This window comes from Podarcis pityusensis (genome assembly GCF_964106645.2).
Source record: "Podarcis pityusensis genome assembly, chromosome: 15".
NCBI lineage: Eukaryota > Metazoa > Chordata > Lepidosauria > Squamata > Lacertidae > Podarcis > Podarcis pityusensis.
The window spans coordinates 32679953-32694732 of NC_138040.1; the positions used below are offsets into that span (position 1 = coordinate 32679953).

At 48.6% G+C, this 14780-nt stretch overlaps 1 protein-coding gene across 1 annotated transcript in view; it reads left to right on the forward strand.

The window, feature by feature from the left end:
• CDON (cell adhesion associated, oncogene regulated) overlaps positions 1-14780 on the forward strand; it is a 116372-nt gene that overhangs the window by 17165 nt on the left and 84427 nt on the right. Inside the window, exon 2 of the mRNA XM_080982331.1 lies at positions 993-1043. The gene's annotated coding sequence lies outside the window, so the exon portion shown is untranslated. The remainder of the gene's footprint in view (positions 1-992; positions 1044-14780) is intronic.

The window sequence follows — 14780 nt, forward strand, 5'->3', positions numbered from 1 at the left end:
TGAAACTGCTTTGATCAGGAGAGAGATGGGGCAGTACAAGCCTTGATCTCTCGACAATTCCTGAAACTGTCAACCTCAGGAAGGTAGAAACTTGGGGACATTGTGCGGCAGCTAGACTGGTGGCTGGGCGTGGCTGCCGAGACCATATAACACTGGTCCTGAAAGACCTACATTGGCTCCCAGTATGTTTCCAAGCACAATTCAAAGTGTTGGTGCTGACCTTTAAAGCCCTAAATGGCCTCAGTCCAGTATACCTGAAGGAGCGTCTCCACCCCCATCGTTCTGCCCGGACACTGAGGTGCAGCTCACAGGGCCTTCTAGCAGTTCCCTCCCTTCAAGAAGTGAGGTTACAGGGAACCAGGCAGAGGGCCTTCTTGGTAGTGGCGCCCACCCTGTGGAACACCCTCCCGTTAGATGTCAAGGAAATAAACAACTATCTGACTTTTAGAAGACATCTGAAGGCAACCCTGTTTAGGGAAGTTTTTAATGTTTGATGTTTTATTGTGCTTTTAATATTCTGTTGGGAGCTGCCCAGAGTGGCTGGGGAAACCCAGCCAGATGGGCATGGTATAAATAATTTATTTTTATTATTATTATTGTTATTCCACTCCTGCCTCCAGAGCCACTTGCAGAAAATACACTTATGACAAGTTAGTGTTCAGCACCACCTCAGCTGCTCTCTATTGTCCTGCAAGGTTGAATCTTGTCCCCCATGCTGTTAACATCTATAGGAAGCTGCTGGGAGCTGCCACGGGATATTTGGAGTGTAGGTGACACTTAGTTCTTTCTTCCACCTGAATCAGGCGAAGTGGTTGGAGGCGATGGTGAGGTAGAATTTTCCTCCCCAGTTACGCTCACAAGTCATGGAAGCATCCTTGCGTGGAAACACCACATAGGGGCGTATGTGTTTGTGTGTCAACTTCCAGTGACAAGTGTAGGTGTCTGCCATCTGGGTACCACACAGCTGATTCTCTTCTCTCTGCTCTCCACAGAGAGACTTCCTTGGCAAAACTGGACCATTCCAGAAACGGTAGCCTGCCACGGTAAGTCTGCCTTCGTGGATGCTGCTACTTTCCTCTCTTCCCAATTGCCGCTTAATTCCTTGTGTAAACTCTTCGTTTTTGCCACCTCGAGGCATGCTTCCAGTGACCCTGTCCAGTGTTTCCTCTTCCCCCAGCACACACACACACACACACACACACACACACACACACACATCTGGGAGGTCCCCTGGGAAGTCTGCTGCCTTGATCTCTTTCGGGTAAGTGCTAACTGCTGATAATAATCTAACAATAAGCATTTCAGGGCAAGGTTAGGGATATTATTATGGCAAAGCGTTGACACTCCTTTACTTGTTGTTGCAGATGGGGCCGGGGATGGGGGGGGTGGGCTGGGCTGGAAGTGGATGGGGATTGAGACCAAATAGGCCTCTTTTCCTGACCTTGTGTAAATGGCCGACTTTAGGTCACGGCTGTGCAAACAGAATCTTCCCTCCCCTACTTGTTTATTTCTTTATTTGTCTAGCTAATGCGGGTTTAGTTCAAATGCTGCCGAAAGGACTGCTAGTCCCCTGTCACGGACTTCACAGCCTGTGCCAGAAATCGGTGGCAGGACCACTAGGCAGGCAGCCAGGCCAATCTCTGCTCGAAGTGCCACATTCTCCAAATTCAGGGGTGCACCTTCCCACACTCTGTCAAATAGCAGAACTCTGCTCCCTGCAACTTCAGTGGAAAAAATCATGTCATTACTGAATTACTCAGCCTGCTGCTTGGGATAGAAGTCTCAATTCGCTCCTGTGCTTGCAGGGGCTGGAGAAGCCAGCTATTCCACATCCCTGTCCTGTTTCCATGGTCCCAAAGAGGAGTTTTCTGGGCAAGGAGGGAAAGAAAACTCCAATGGTCCTCTGTCCTTCCACAGCTATTAGTCAGCTTTGGAGGTGGTTTGGCTGCTCTCCTTCCAAAAGGAGTTGTAAAGTAAAGGTAAAGGGACCCCTGACCATTAGGTCCAGTCGTGGCCGACTCTGGGGTTGCGGCGCTCATCTCGTTTTATTGGCCGAGGGAGCCGGCGTACAGCTTCCAGGTCATGTGGCCAGCATGACTAAGCTGCTTCTGGCGAACCAGAGCAGCGCATGGAAACGCTGTTTACCTTCCCACCAGAGAGGTACCTATTTATCTACTTGCACTATGACGTGCTTTCGAACTGCTAGGTTGGCAGGAGCAGGGAACGAGCAACGGGAGCTCACCCCGTCGCGGGGATTCAAACCGCCGACCTTCTGATCGGCAAGTCCTAGGCTCTGTGGTTTAACCCACAGCTCCACCCGTGTCCCTAAAAGGAGTTGTAAACACATGCTATTTGTCATGGTTAGGAGTTGCCCCGTCTTCAATTCAGATTTTTGTGCAGGTGCATCACCAGGTAAACTACAGAACGATGGGCTGAAGCATTTGCCTAGTACTCTCAGGCCCTGGACTAGCTCTGTCCACCCAAGCTGGTCACAGGGCACCTTCTTATTTCACCTGAGCAGCAAGACATTCCTGGTGTTGATGTGGCCTTGCATTCTCTGCACCTGTGCCCTGCAGCCCTGCATTTGGACTTATCTTTGGTTCCAACTGTCAGGAGTTCAGCCTACCCTCAAGTAGGACCCTGGCAGAGATACAAGCCCGACTGGCATGTTCTCTCCCTCCTGGTCGATCGTTCGGGAGCTTCAAAAGCTTTCTTCTGCCCGAACATCACAGCGACCGATGCCAACAAACACCTGCACACTTAGGGATCCGCAGAGTCTTTGCAGCTTGCATAACAGACTTCAGCAACTCAGCATTTTGGCTAATCTACTTTATTTACATATAAACATATACAGAGCACTGCAACAGGGCTCCCTCTCTCTCTAGCATCAGACAGCAAAGAGAAAAAGAACAAAAGACAATAGTCCCACTTCACGGAACACAGTAACACAACCCTCCTGTCTCTGTCACTTCCCACTCTCTGGAGTCAAAACATACACCATCATGTGATAGACAAACATCCCATGACTGCAATCATAGATCAGGAATTCTAACGACAACACCTGCTTTCTTCTAGGCTTGCGTTTGATTCCGCTGGTTCCTGGTGTGGATAGTGTCATTATGTAGTTTAGTCAATAGGTGGCGCTGAACTGACCTGTCTCTGGGTGGAGTCAGGCAATTCCTGTTGCTGCTCTGTTCCTGTTGGAGAGAGGCAATAAAGTTCCTGTCCTGTTTCCTGTAGCTTTTAAGTCTTCCATGGTATTCCTTGGTGTCCGATGGTTTCCTTGGTTCTGAGTCCCCAAGCTTGCTCCTTGGCTTCGACTCTGTCGATTGGCTCCTGGCTCATCTTGTACATCTGCCTGTGGTTCGATCTGAATACTCACCTTTTCCAGGTCCTTTGCTCCCTGGATCTTGCCAGTGGGAAAAGGCACCAGTGCTGTTTGGACAGCAGGCACCATCTGCAATAATCAACTAGCTGAACTGGCAACAATCTCCCTGAAACAATAACCCTCATTGCAGTTGCCCCTTACCCTCATGGTCAACTGACCGCCATGCAGGACAAAAGCCTGACAGTGATTGATAAAGTCCAGCTGGACTCACCGCGCTTGGCTAATCATTTAAGGAGCCATCCTTCTTCTGTTTTCACGTGCTTATCATTACTGCTTCTCTCAAGGCAAACCTCGCTTTCCTGCCTGTCGGCCAATCTTCCCAAGCCCAAGACAGATGGCCCAATTGCATCTTCCTTCTGCAATTAAAACAGCAATTCCTGTCGCTAGGTACTGGGATGGGAAAATAAGGGACCCTCCTTTATTCCTGACCTGGAAAGTTCCCCAAGCAAAACACAGCTCACCCTCTCCAAGCATCTCATAATGAAAACAGCAGGCAACAGAGCAAGCTGTTTACACAAGCTGTGCTCTTCTTCCCATGGAGAGGTTGACTGGGTTGGAGCTTCCTTGCACATCCTTGTTTTAAAAAGACATTCCAGGGACTGGCTTGGCTCCGGCATTGCATCTGTTCTGTTCTACAGACCAGTCAAAGGCTAGTCTCTTTATTTCATGGACAGAGAACCTTTCTGTTGAGGGTCAGGACCCACAAGCTGTTGGTGGGAAGAGCCAAAAGCAGTGGTGGTTAAAGCTAACAGGGTGTGATGGCCTGGGACTCAGGCTCAGATTCAGAATCAGAGGAGTCTCAGTCTGCACCAGATCCTTCACCTCAGGCATCATCTGAACCAAGTCTGGGGCCTGATCCTGAAAAGTCCCAGTCTGCACAGGTTCCCCTGCAACAAACACCAGCTGGACTGAGTCAGGGGTCTGAGCCTGCCCTGGCTCCAGATGCGGGGGATTACCTCGTTGTCTTCAGCTGGGCCATCACTTACAGCTGCTCCACTACCAGTTGGGTCAAGGGAGGCTGAGGCGGCCTCTGGGTCTAGTAACCCACCGACGTCTCCCAAGCTGCAGAGACTAAGGTCTGAGAGAAGGAGAGACCTGAGTACTCGCAGGAGGAGTGCTCACCTTTGGGTGAAATGGGAGGTAAGTTGCCAGGGGATCAGGACCGGCCGTTACCCCGACAAAGATAAAAGGCTGTCGGACCCCGCCCCAGGTTGCGGGAGCAACATTGCTGTATGCCAGATCCTCCCTGAGATCCTGTACCTGTCCTTGCCTGGTTTCCTGCCTCGTGTCCTGCCTTGACCCTGTTGGACTGACTCCCAGTGGAACCTTTGGATTCTGGACTGGTCCTGGGCTGTGTTTCAGGGGTTACCCCTGAGCCCAGCACACAGGAGCTTGGACTGAACACCTTTCTCTCTTCTTCCTCCCCAGTCTCTTCACTGCCCAGCTGTCAGCAGGGGGTCAGACATCTTGCGAAAGGTCTGAATAGATCACTTGCAGAGGACTTTTGAAATCAGGCTAAGGTCTGTGTGTGGCCATAGGGCTGTTGGTTGCTCATCATAGCCCTACTTTTATATAGCAGAATTCCCTCCTTGGTCTTTCGGCCAGGCTTATCCTAGATTAGGGATGGGGAACTTTTCCAACCTTGGGGCCACATTCCCTTCGAGGCAACCTCCTAGAGGCCACATGCCAGTGGTGGGCAGAGCAACAAATATGAATTACCTGTATACCTCTGCACTCCATCCAGACAGGCAAGAGGCATGATTAGAGTTCAAGGATGCATTCCAGCTAGGTAATAAAACTTGAGGTGTGAAGCAAGGCCAATGAGGGGTGTGGCCTTGAGAAGGAGGGTGTCGCTTGTCGTGTCAAGGGACCACGAGGGTCATCTAGTCCAACCCCCTGCAATGTATGGATCTTTTGCCCATCATGGGGCTCGAACCCACAACCTTGAGATTATTAGTCTCATTCTTAACCAACTGAGCTATGATGGGTACACTAATTGTGTGACAATTAGAGTAAAACAGTCTAACTATAAAGTTGGGCTGAGACTTTGGATGTATTAGTTATATAACAAACTAGGGTGTGTGTTTGTGTGTGTGTAATGCACATCTGTATTGGACTGAAATGTGATGATGGCATCATTATGACAAAAAGAATTTTTTTTAAGAAAATGGGATTTGTTCATAAGCACGGGCCCCCAAATGCTATAAATCCCCTGCTGTTTAGGAGGTTTGAGTCTTGCTGCAACTGACTAACACAGATACCCCTTTGGAATTAGTTGCTTGTTCACCAGAAGCGGCTTAGTCATGCTGGCCACGTGACCCAGCTGTACGCCGGCTCCCTTGGCCAGTAAAGCGAGATGAGCGCCGCAACCCCAGAGTCGGTCACAACTGGACCTAATGGTCAGGGGTCCCTTTATCTTTATATTGGTTTGTCATGCTGTGCAGGTGCAAAACCTCTTCTTTGCATACAGTATATCCTACCTGTATTCTCTCTTCTGGCGCATCATCCGGCGCACCATGTCTTAGGATCTGGCCCCAAGCATTATTAACACCATTTGCCTTTCGTTTAATTAGAAAAACAAACAAGCCCTCTTCATTTCATCACTACAAATAGCGAGCCAAAGATGTGGCTGATCCGGCTCCGCCGAACGCAACAGATTCACACCAGGAATGACTGTGGTCTGCATTGTGTTTTATTCAGCCACAATAAATTTTCTCCTGCAAGTGCTCTGGTGTGGCATGAAAGCAGCTGTGTTTTCTTAGGCACCAACAATTTGACCGATATGGTTTTTATTGCCACCACAGAAGCTGTTAGCGCGTAAAAGTTACATTAAAGTTTTATGGACCTTGCTGTCTCCTATGTTAACCTTCATATATCTAAAGAGGGTTTCCAAAGGAGACACCTCCTTCCAGAAAAGGCCTCTGCAGGTCTGGAAAGACCCACATGCCACACATTTAGAACGCGGAGAAAGACAGAATCCACCGTCCGAATGATTCCTGTCCCTCACCTTGCAGAAAAGCAGCGGTGCCTCCTGCTTCGGTGCCCCCTTCCCATTAAAAAACAAAACAAAACGCTCCGACATACAAGTCTCAATCATTATGCCGTATCAGATCATGTCGCTAAGAATGCCATAATGTAACGGGCAGCCGGCCAGGAATAATATTCGCATTCCCACTGGAAATCTCGAAAACCCTTTCATTTCACCGCGTCCCCAGATATACTCTACACAAAGAGGTCATGAAATCTAAACCTCAGTGTATAAACCGCAGGAGGACATCGGCCGAACATGTCAGGCTGGGAGCGAGGGGGTGGGCTGAGGGGTGTGTGTGTGTGAAAAAAGCGGGGAGGGTGTCGCATTAAAAATTGCCTTGCCCATTTACAATCTGTTGAAAGTTTAAAGATCGCTTTCTTTGAGGTGACAAAGCGATCTGTCCGCAGCAAACAAAGGCCATTTACCCGAGTGCTTGGTTTGGGGGGGGGGTTGATGGTGTGTGTGTGTTTGCGTTTTGTGGTTGTTGCTTTTTAATGCGCGGAACAAGGGCGACTCTGCAGCCGAGTCAGCTTAGAAGCAAGAATGGTGCCTGAATCGGGGAGACAGGATGATTTGGGAGTGTGGGCTCGCTTGCATTGTTCCCCTTCCTCCTCGCCCCCACCCCCCACCCCCGTGCTGCCCCCATGCTGATCTGGCTTTGGCAATTTGAAATTGATTATTTTGGATTGTGTGCGTGTGTAGAGCCCCGCCCCTTCTGCCGGCTAATTAAAAAGTGGCCTTGTTGAGGCAGCATGCTTTTAAATTGCTAAGGATTGGCAGGCCGGGCCCGGCAACAAAAAAATCATTAATTCTAATGTGACAGTGTTTCTTTAAGGGGCCCTCATGGTACAGGACAGGGGTCGGATCAAGTTGATTATGGACTCCTGTTCTCATCAATCTCGCGCTCTGCGGGAAGGTAGCGGAAACATAGCTCCAGACTTTGGCTCGCTTTTCAGCTCTGGGCCGAGCTGGGGTCGAGACTGTTTCTCAGGCTCCTCGTTTCTCCTGGGGGGAAGGAAGGGGGGTCAGAAACTAGGCTCCTCCGCGTACAGCCAAGTGTAATGAAGAGTCAGCCTTCGTCATCTTCGGCGAGATTGCTTTTCAGCGTTAAAAGCGCTCCAACCAGGACACTGCTGTTATTCAGCTGGGCTGGGTCTGGTCCTGCTGGATTATCCCAGAGCAGGGTGTGAGATATCAAAGTTGGAAGAGCAAGGCAATGTCAGCTCTGCTTTGTGAGATTCACTCCCATGAATGCATGAAAGGCTCCCTGTACAAACTGCATTAGATGCGCTCCAAATGTTCATTCCTGATTGGTCACGCTCTGACCCGCAGCTGCATTCCCTGGCTGGAGGAGTGAAAGATGCACTGTGGCTTTGTTCTGCCAAAATCAGGGCTTGGAACCATGACAGGACTATCATATTACTGAAATGGAGGGTCATCTGGAGAAAAATGATCCTCGCTGTGGCTCGAGGGGCATGTCCCTCCTCGGGAGAACAAAACACGGAAAGTCCCGGATTGGTTTCCGTTGAGGTGGGCGCAGTGAATACTGGGTGCAAAACAAGGATCCGGCAGAGACCCGGAATCCTGCTCCATCGCAACATCCAAGGATACAACTCTCACTTCTAAATTATTTGCTTCTAAATTCTGCTGTGTGGATCGAAACGGTGACTGAACAATATACAGTGGTACCTCGGGTTACATACGCTTCGGGTTACATGCGTTTCAGGTTACAGACTCTGCTAACCCAGAAATATTACCTCGGGTTAAGAACTTTGCTTCAGGATGAGAACAGAAATCGTGCTCTGGCAGTGCGGCAGCAGCGGGAGGCCACATTAGCTAAAGAGGTGCTTCAGGTTAAGAACAGTTTCAGGTTAAGAACGGACCTCCGGAACGAATTAAGTACTTAACCCGAGGTACCACTGTACTTGGCATGTTTAGGCTTTCTCTACGTAGATCTTGCCTTTCAGTGACTAATTTGGACTCACTATCATAACCCAAGGTTGGTTGGTTTAAAAAAAACCAAACCCAACTAGCTTTGATAATTCCATTGTCTGCCCCAAGTGCCCCCCCTTCTTTCTTTCAGAGAATAGTCTCTTTTATTTTTGTTAAGTTTCTAGTGCTCATGGACATCAGCGCTATGAACATCAGTAGGTGACAGCTGCTGAAAGCACAGCAAAACAGTGGATGGGTTGTGTTCAGTGCTTTTTTTTCTTTAAAAAATGTTTAGGGGTACTCTCATTTTCCTACTCATATTGAAATACTGCCCCTCAATGAGGCCAAACTTAGATTCACAACATGTTTAGGGGTATGCATACCCCTGCGTCCCCCCAGGAAAAAAAGCACCGGTTGTGTGTATTCTGAGAATCTGTGCAAATGCAGGGTGTCCATGCTAATACTTAGCAAAATAAATTAATAATTCCCATTTTGTAGCAAAAAGAACCTAAAACACTGCAATAAATCAGAATCAGATAGGCAATTACAAAATGTGCACCATTTATTCTGAGTGTAGCATTCGGTTCTTATTGTCACAGATGGGGCATTATGACCTAGTGGTCACCGGGGAAGCAGTTTTACTCGATGCACCTTTTATTGTGGGCATAGTCCAGCTGAACCCCAGCTGAAAAGTAAAAGTTTTTAAAACATGCCCTGTCCTATTTGGGGCTGGACCTTTTTATTGGGGATGAGCTAACCACTGCACAACAGGCTGAAATTCAATAGTTCTAGTGAAGCACCCAGGGGTGTGCTCTCTCTCTCGTTTTACCCCTCACAGAGTTACAGTTTGTGACACCCTTAACAAATTACAGTTCCCAGGATTCAAAGAGGGGTGAGTGAGAGAATGTGCTTTTAAATATATGGTGTGTATGCAGCCTTTGCATCCAATGTGCTTCACCTTAAGTCAATCCACTCCTCTCATTTTTCTGCCACGGTGTCTTCGCAAAACTACAATTGCTGTTTCTTGCCCACTTATTTGTGGGGCCAGGGTCTCTGCCTCTGTCCCTGCAGGTGAATCCCCCATCCAGGAAACATTAACAATAATTTAGAAGCAATAACATTTGTTTGTCAAAGAGCCCTGCTGGCTATCAGGTATCACTTGGGGCAAAACCTTAATGAGAGGCACAATAATGGGACAGCAGCTTTAAAAGTATTTTTGTTCTAGCTGTATGAACTGTGCAACGGACTGGCTTGACAATTTGCCAAGAACCTTCTACAGTCATACCTTCTACAATCGTAGCTTAGTTCTCGAATTTTTCGCCCCCCCCCCCCACGCCGCAAACCTGGAAGTGAGTGGTCCGGCTTATGAACTATTTTTTGGAAGCTGAACGTCCTAAGGTGCTTTCGCGGCTTCCGATTGGCAATCAGAGCTTCCTGCAGCCAATCAGAAGCCACACTTTGGTTTCCAAATGTTTTAGAAGTCGAACGGACTTCCGGAACAGATTCCGTTCGACTTCCAAGGTACGACAGTATATGTCTTTGACAGAAAACGAAACCAGCATCCTCCCTGTAGCTTGACTAATTGCAGCTAGAAGTGGCTAGGAGGTAGGTGGAGTCGTAGACCTTAGAAAAGTGTAGATTCACAAACGCTGGCTGGCTTTTGACTTGAAATGTTCGTTTTCGGCTTCTCAGAAATCTGTAACGGCGAGAAGCAGCAAGGGGGAGCTGGCCAACAATGGTGCCCAACTGAGAGGTGCCAGAACTGTGCTCTGGCATGCGCCAACTGGGGGGGGGAGCACTGCGCATGCATCTGCTGCAGTTGACTCTAGCCCCTAAAAGCTTATAATTACAGTGGATGCTCAAGTTGTGAACATGATCTGCGCGGGAGGCACGTTCACAACCCACAGCATCTGCAACCTGCAGTGCCACTTCTGCGCACGCGCGGGTTGCAATTCGGCACTTCTGCACATGCGCAAAGCGCAATTTAGCACTTCTGCACATGAGCAAGCGCCAAAACCCAGAAGTAACTCGTTCTGGTACTTGCAGGTTTCGGTGCGTCTGTAACCCAAAAATGTGCAACCTGAAGCGTCTGTAACCCGAGGTATGACTGTACAGTGGCACCTCGGGTTACATATGCTTCAGGTTACAGATGCTTCAGGTTACAGACTCCGCCAACACAGAAATAGTACCTTGGGTTAAGAACTTTGCTTCAGGATGAGAACAGAAATCGCGAGGCGGCAGCGGGAGGCACCATTAGCTAAAGTGGTACCCAGGTTAAGAACAGCTTCAGGTTAAGAACGGACCTCCAGAACGAATTAAGTACTTAACCCGAGGTTCCACTGTATTGTGTTTGCTTTTAAGGTGCTGCTCTCTGCTGTTGTCTCTGCTGCCGTTAGACGGAGTGAGCTGACCACCTCATGCAGAAGTTGCTGAGGGAGCAGCAGTGAGGTGTTGTGGACCAGGTCTGTCTGAGCCAAGTGGCCTGCTGTGTACCCCCAAAGCTAGCCCTCAGATGATGCCGCCTCACTGCCACAGCTGAACCGAGCGCCACTCTGATTGGCTTTTTACATGGACTTAGGAGGGCAGCACCATCTTGCCTGTTGCCTCGGGTGGCGAAATGCCTTGGACACCAGACTGATGGAGCACTGTCCCTCTGGAAATGGTCGCCTCTATCCGCCATTCCTAGCGATTCTGCATCACGGCCTCCGTTTATGGCTCTGCAAATGGGCACAGCTTTGTGCCCTTCAAACCACACCACCTTCCCTCGTGTGATTCCAGCCCACTCAGATCATATCCATCTCTGAGCAGCAAACTGGTTAACGTGACCTTGCGAAAGGTTGGTGGGGGCTGGGGTTACTTCTCCCTCCTTTTTTGTTCTTTTGAAGCTTGAAAGGGAGTTTAAAGGCTCCAATCAGTAATGGGAAGCGAATGGGCACAGGTCAGAATAAATTAGACTCTCCTCTTGCAATGAAAACCAGGTTGGCTGAAAATTACCCCCACTCCCCAGTTCTCACTATTTTTAGTCCCATGGCGGCAGGGCAGGCGGATGTGGTGGGGGAACAGAACTATTTACCTTTTGGCAAGCATCAAGTATTGAACTTGAGAAGGGAGAACAAAAGGGAGAACATCTTTCTCTGGGCAGGCGGAACTCAAAAGCGTCAATTCAGAGCTCGCCCTGGATTTAATACTTCTGTACTGCTCTTTATCAAAAGAATCCAGGGAGGTGTACAAAAGAAGACTTAATTCACACAACAGAGAGATGTTGTTTGAAAATGAGTGACTAAGTATCAGAAGATACAACACACATGCAAAACCACCCAAATATTGCTTCTTAAAGAAGCTGCCGAAAAGAAAGAGCCCGTGTAATATAGTTGTTAGAGTGTTGGAGTAGGACCTGGAGACCAGGGGTCAAATCCTTACTTGGCCATGAAGCTCGCTGAGTGACCTTGGGCCTTTCTCTGCCTCCTAGGCTAGCCTACCTCACAGAGTTGTTGCGGGGATTAAATCTGGAAGGGGAAGAACCATGTACACCACCACGACCCCAGTAAGTGGGGCTTTGGTTACAGGACGGTAGCCACAAAGGAGCAGCACATTCTCGTTTCACCTCAGGCAGCAAAACAGGACGGGCCACCCCTGGTCCTTGGGCAAGACACCTGCCAGGGGCCCCGCATCCTTTGTGAGGCTACCTGCTCATCACCATTCTCCCTCATCATGGCTATTGCCTGCTTGCTTGCCAGGCAGAGATCCAGTGAGCAAACGATCCGTGGCATCTCCTGCCCACCTTCTCCCCACTGCCATTGTCTTGGTGTCTGGTGATCAAGCAGGCTACAGGTAGGGGAGCAGGCCCAGGAGAGCTCTTGTTAGGGGGCTCCCTTCTAGGGTAGATGCCCAACCATGCTGGCCCTTGGCAGTGTCTCAAACCTTCATGTTCAGAAGTACCATTGCTGCTGGATTCCCCTTGCTGTGGGGCAACCGTAGTCTTTATTTTGTCCTCATGGGACTGAAGGAGGCATCTGCCTGGCCAATGGAGGAAGGAGGATGCTGGACTTAATAGGCCTTTGGCATGGGCATAGCCATAGGTCACTTGGATGACGTTGTGGCACATTTCTAGCAATGCAACCGCCAACCCGACTGAGCTTTGACTCTGAAGTTGAACTATGGTACGCCATGGGGAAGCAGAAGAAACTCAGCAAAAAGCAGTTGAAAGAGCTGAACATAGCAGACCTAGTAAAAGATTTGGAAACCTTTTAGGTAAAGGCAAAGGGACCCCTGACCATTAGGTCCAGTCGTTACCGACTCTGGGTTGCGGCGCTCATCTCGCTTTATTGGCCGAGGGAGCCGGCGTACAGCTTCCAGGTCATGTGGCCAGCATGACTAAGCCGCTTCTGGCGAACCAGAGCAGCACACAGAAACGCCATTTACCTTCCCGCTGGAGCGGTAGCTATTTATCTACTTGCACTTTGATTTGCTTTCGAACTTGGCAGGAGCAGGGACCGAGAAACGGGAGCTCGCCCCGTTGCGGGGATTCGAACTGCCATCCTTCTGATGGGCAAGTCCTAGGCTCTGTGGTTTAACCCACAGCGCCACCCGCGTCTCTCTTGCTCTGCCATGCACCACTTGCACCCTAGAGCGGTCATTCGGTACCTTGAAGAGAGTAAAGATCTAGCTAAGGCCGACAGTGACCGGGGAGCGTCTCACTGGGCTATGCTTATTGAGCGTGCACAGAAAAACTGGATCGGGGAGGGGAGGAGGAATCTGAGAAGGAAGGACTGAAAAGGTTTTCAGCAAATCTACGAAAACTTTTTTTAGTTTAGATTTTTTTTAAAAAAATAAGATGGGGGGAAAGGCGCGTTCTTTGTAATTTTGCAAAATATACTCGTTAACGGCATGAAAGGTACTCAAACCATACTGAATCAAACCATTAGTGTCCATCTAGCTCAGAACTGTCTTCATTGACTGGCAGCCGTTCTCCAGGGTTTCAGACACGGAACTCTTCCAGTCCTAGCAGGAGATGCCAGTGACTGAACCAGGGACCTTCTACATGCAAAGCAGGTGTTCTACCACTGAGCTGCAGTCCTTCTTAACTCCAAAATGGCATTTCTTGGAGATGACCCCCCCCCCCGGGTGGCTGAGAGAGGCCTCTATTCCGTCATGGATAGATGCCAATGGGTCACTGGATGTGCTTCAGCTGCCCCGTTTCCCCTCTGTGATTTATGTTTTGCAAATGCCAGGTGAAACTGGGCTGGCAGCCCGTAAATCTCCCATTGGTACAAATGGGAGCTTTCCTTCCGATGCAAACAGCAGGCACGAGGCAGGCGATCTGGATCAGGACCACAGTGGGTGGCAAAGGGTTAAAGCCCCCTCCTTCCTGGCCAGGGTCTGGGACTCAGCACCTGCTATTAACTTTTAAAAAAGCGATTCCAGAAATTGCAAATTGCATGAATGACGTCTTGTCTAGCTTTGGACTACCTCTTTTAGGCTTACACCTGACGGTCATTTGCCGGGAACACTTCTGCTCGTTAAACTGCAGGGCAAAATGTACTGGGAAAGGAAAGTCCTCTGATTCAGAGAGAATTTTACTTGAATGCTTGTAAAGAGAAAAGAGCAGTCTGCTCACGGACACCCCCTAAAACTATGGCTGTTTAAGAGGCATTCTCTCAACATTTTCACCTACAATGACATCCACATTGTGGACAAGCACTACAACCTCCATGTTGCAGTGCAAGCATGGTCTAACTACACTATAAGCACAGAAAAGAGCAGTCTGCTCATGGACACCCTCTAAAACTGTAATTGTTTAAGAGGCATTCTCTCAACATTTTCACCTATATTATTATTATTATCCACACCATGGACAAACACTACAATCTCCATGTTGCAGTGCAAGCATGATCTAACTACAGTATAAGCACAGAAAAGAGCAGTCTGCTCATGAACACCCCCCTAAAACTGTAATTGTTTAAGAGGCATTCTCTCAACATTTTCACCTATAATGGCATTATTATTATTATTATTATTATCCGCACCATGGACAAACACTACAACCTCCATGTTGCAGTGCAAGCATGATTTAACTACAGTATTAGCACAGAAAAGAGCAGTCTGCTCATGGACACCCTCTAAAACTGTAATTGTTTAAGAGGCATTCTCTCAACATTTTCACCTATTATATTATTATTATTATTATTATTATTATTATTATTATATTATTATCCGCACCATGGACAAACACTACAATCTCCATGTTGCAGTGCAAACATGATCTAACTACAGTATAAGTATAGGAACAATCTCATGCTGCTGTTTAACCCTCAATAAGCAAAATATACCTACATAACATGTGGGAGCTAGTATGCAGTGGTTTGAGTATCAGACCAGGACCTGAGAGATGGGTTCAAGTCTCCTCACAACCACAAACTGACCGAGTGT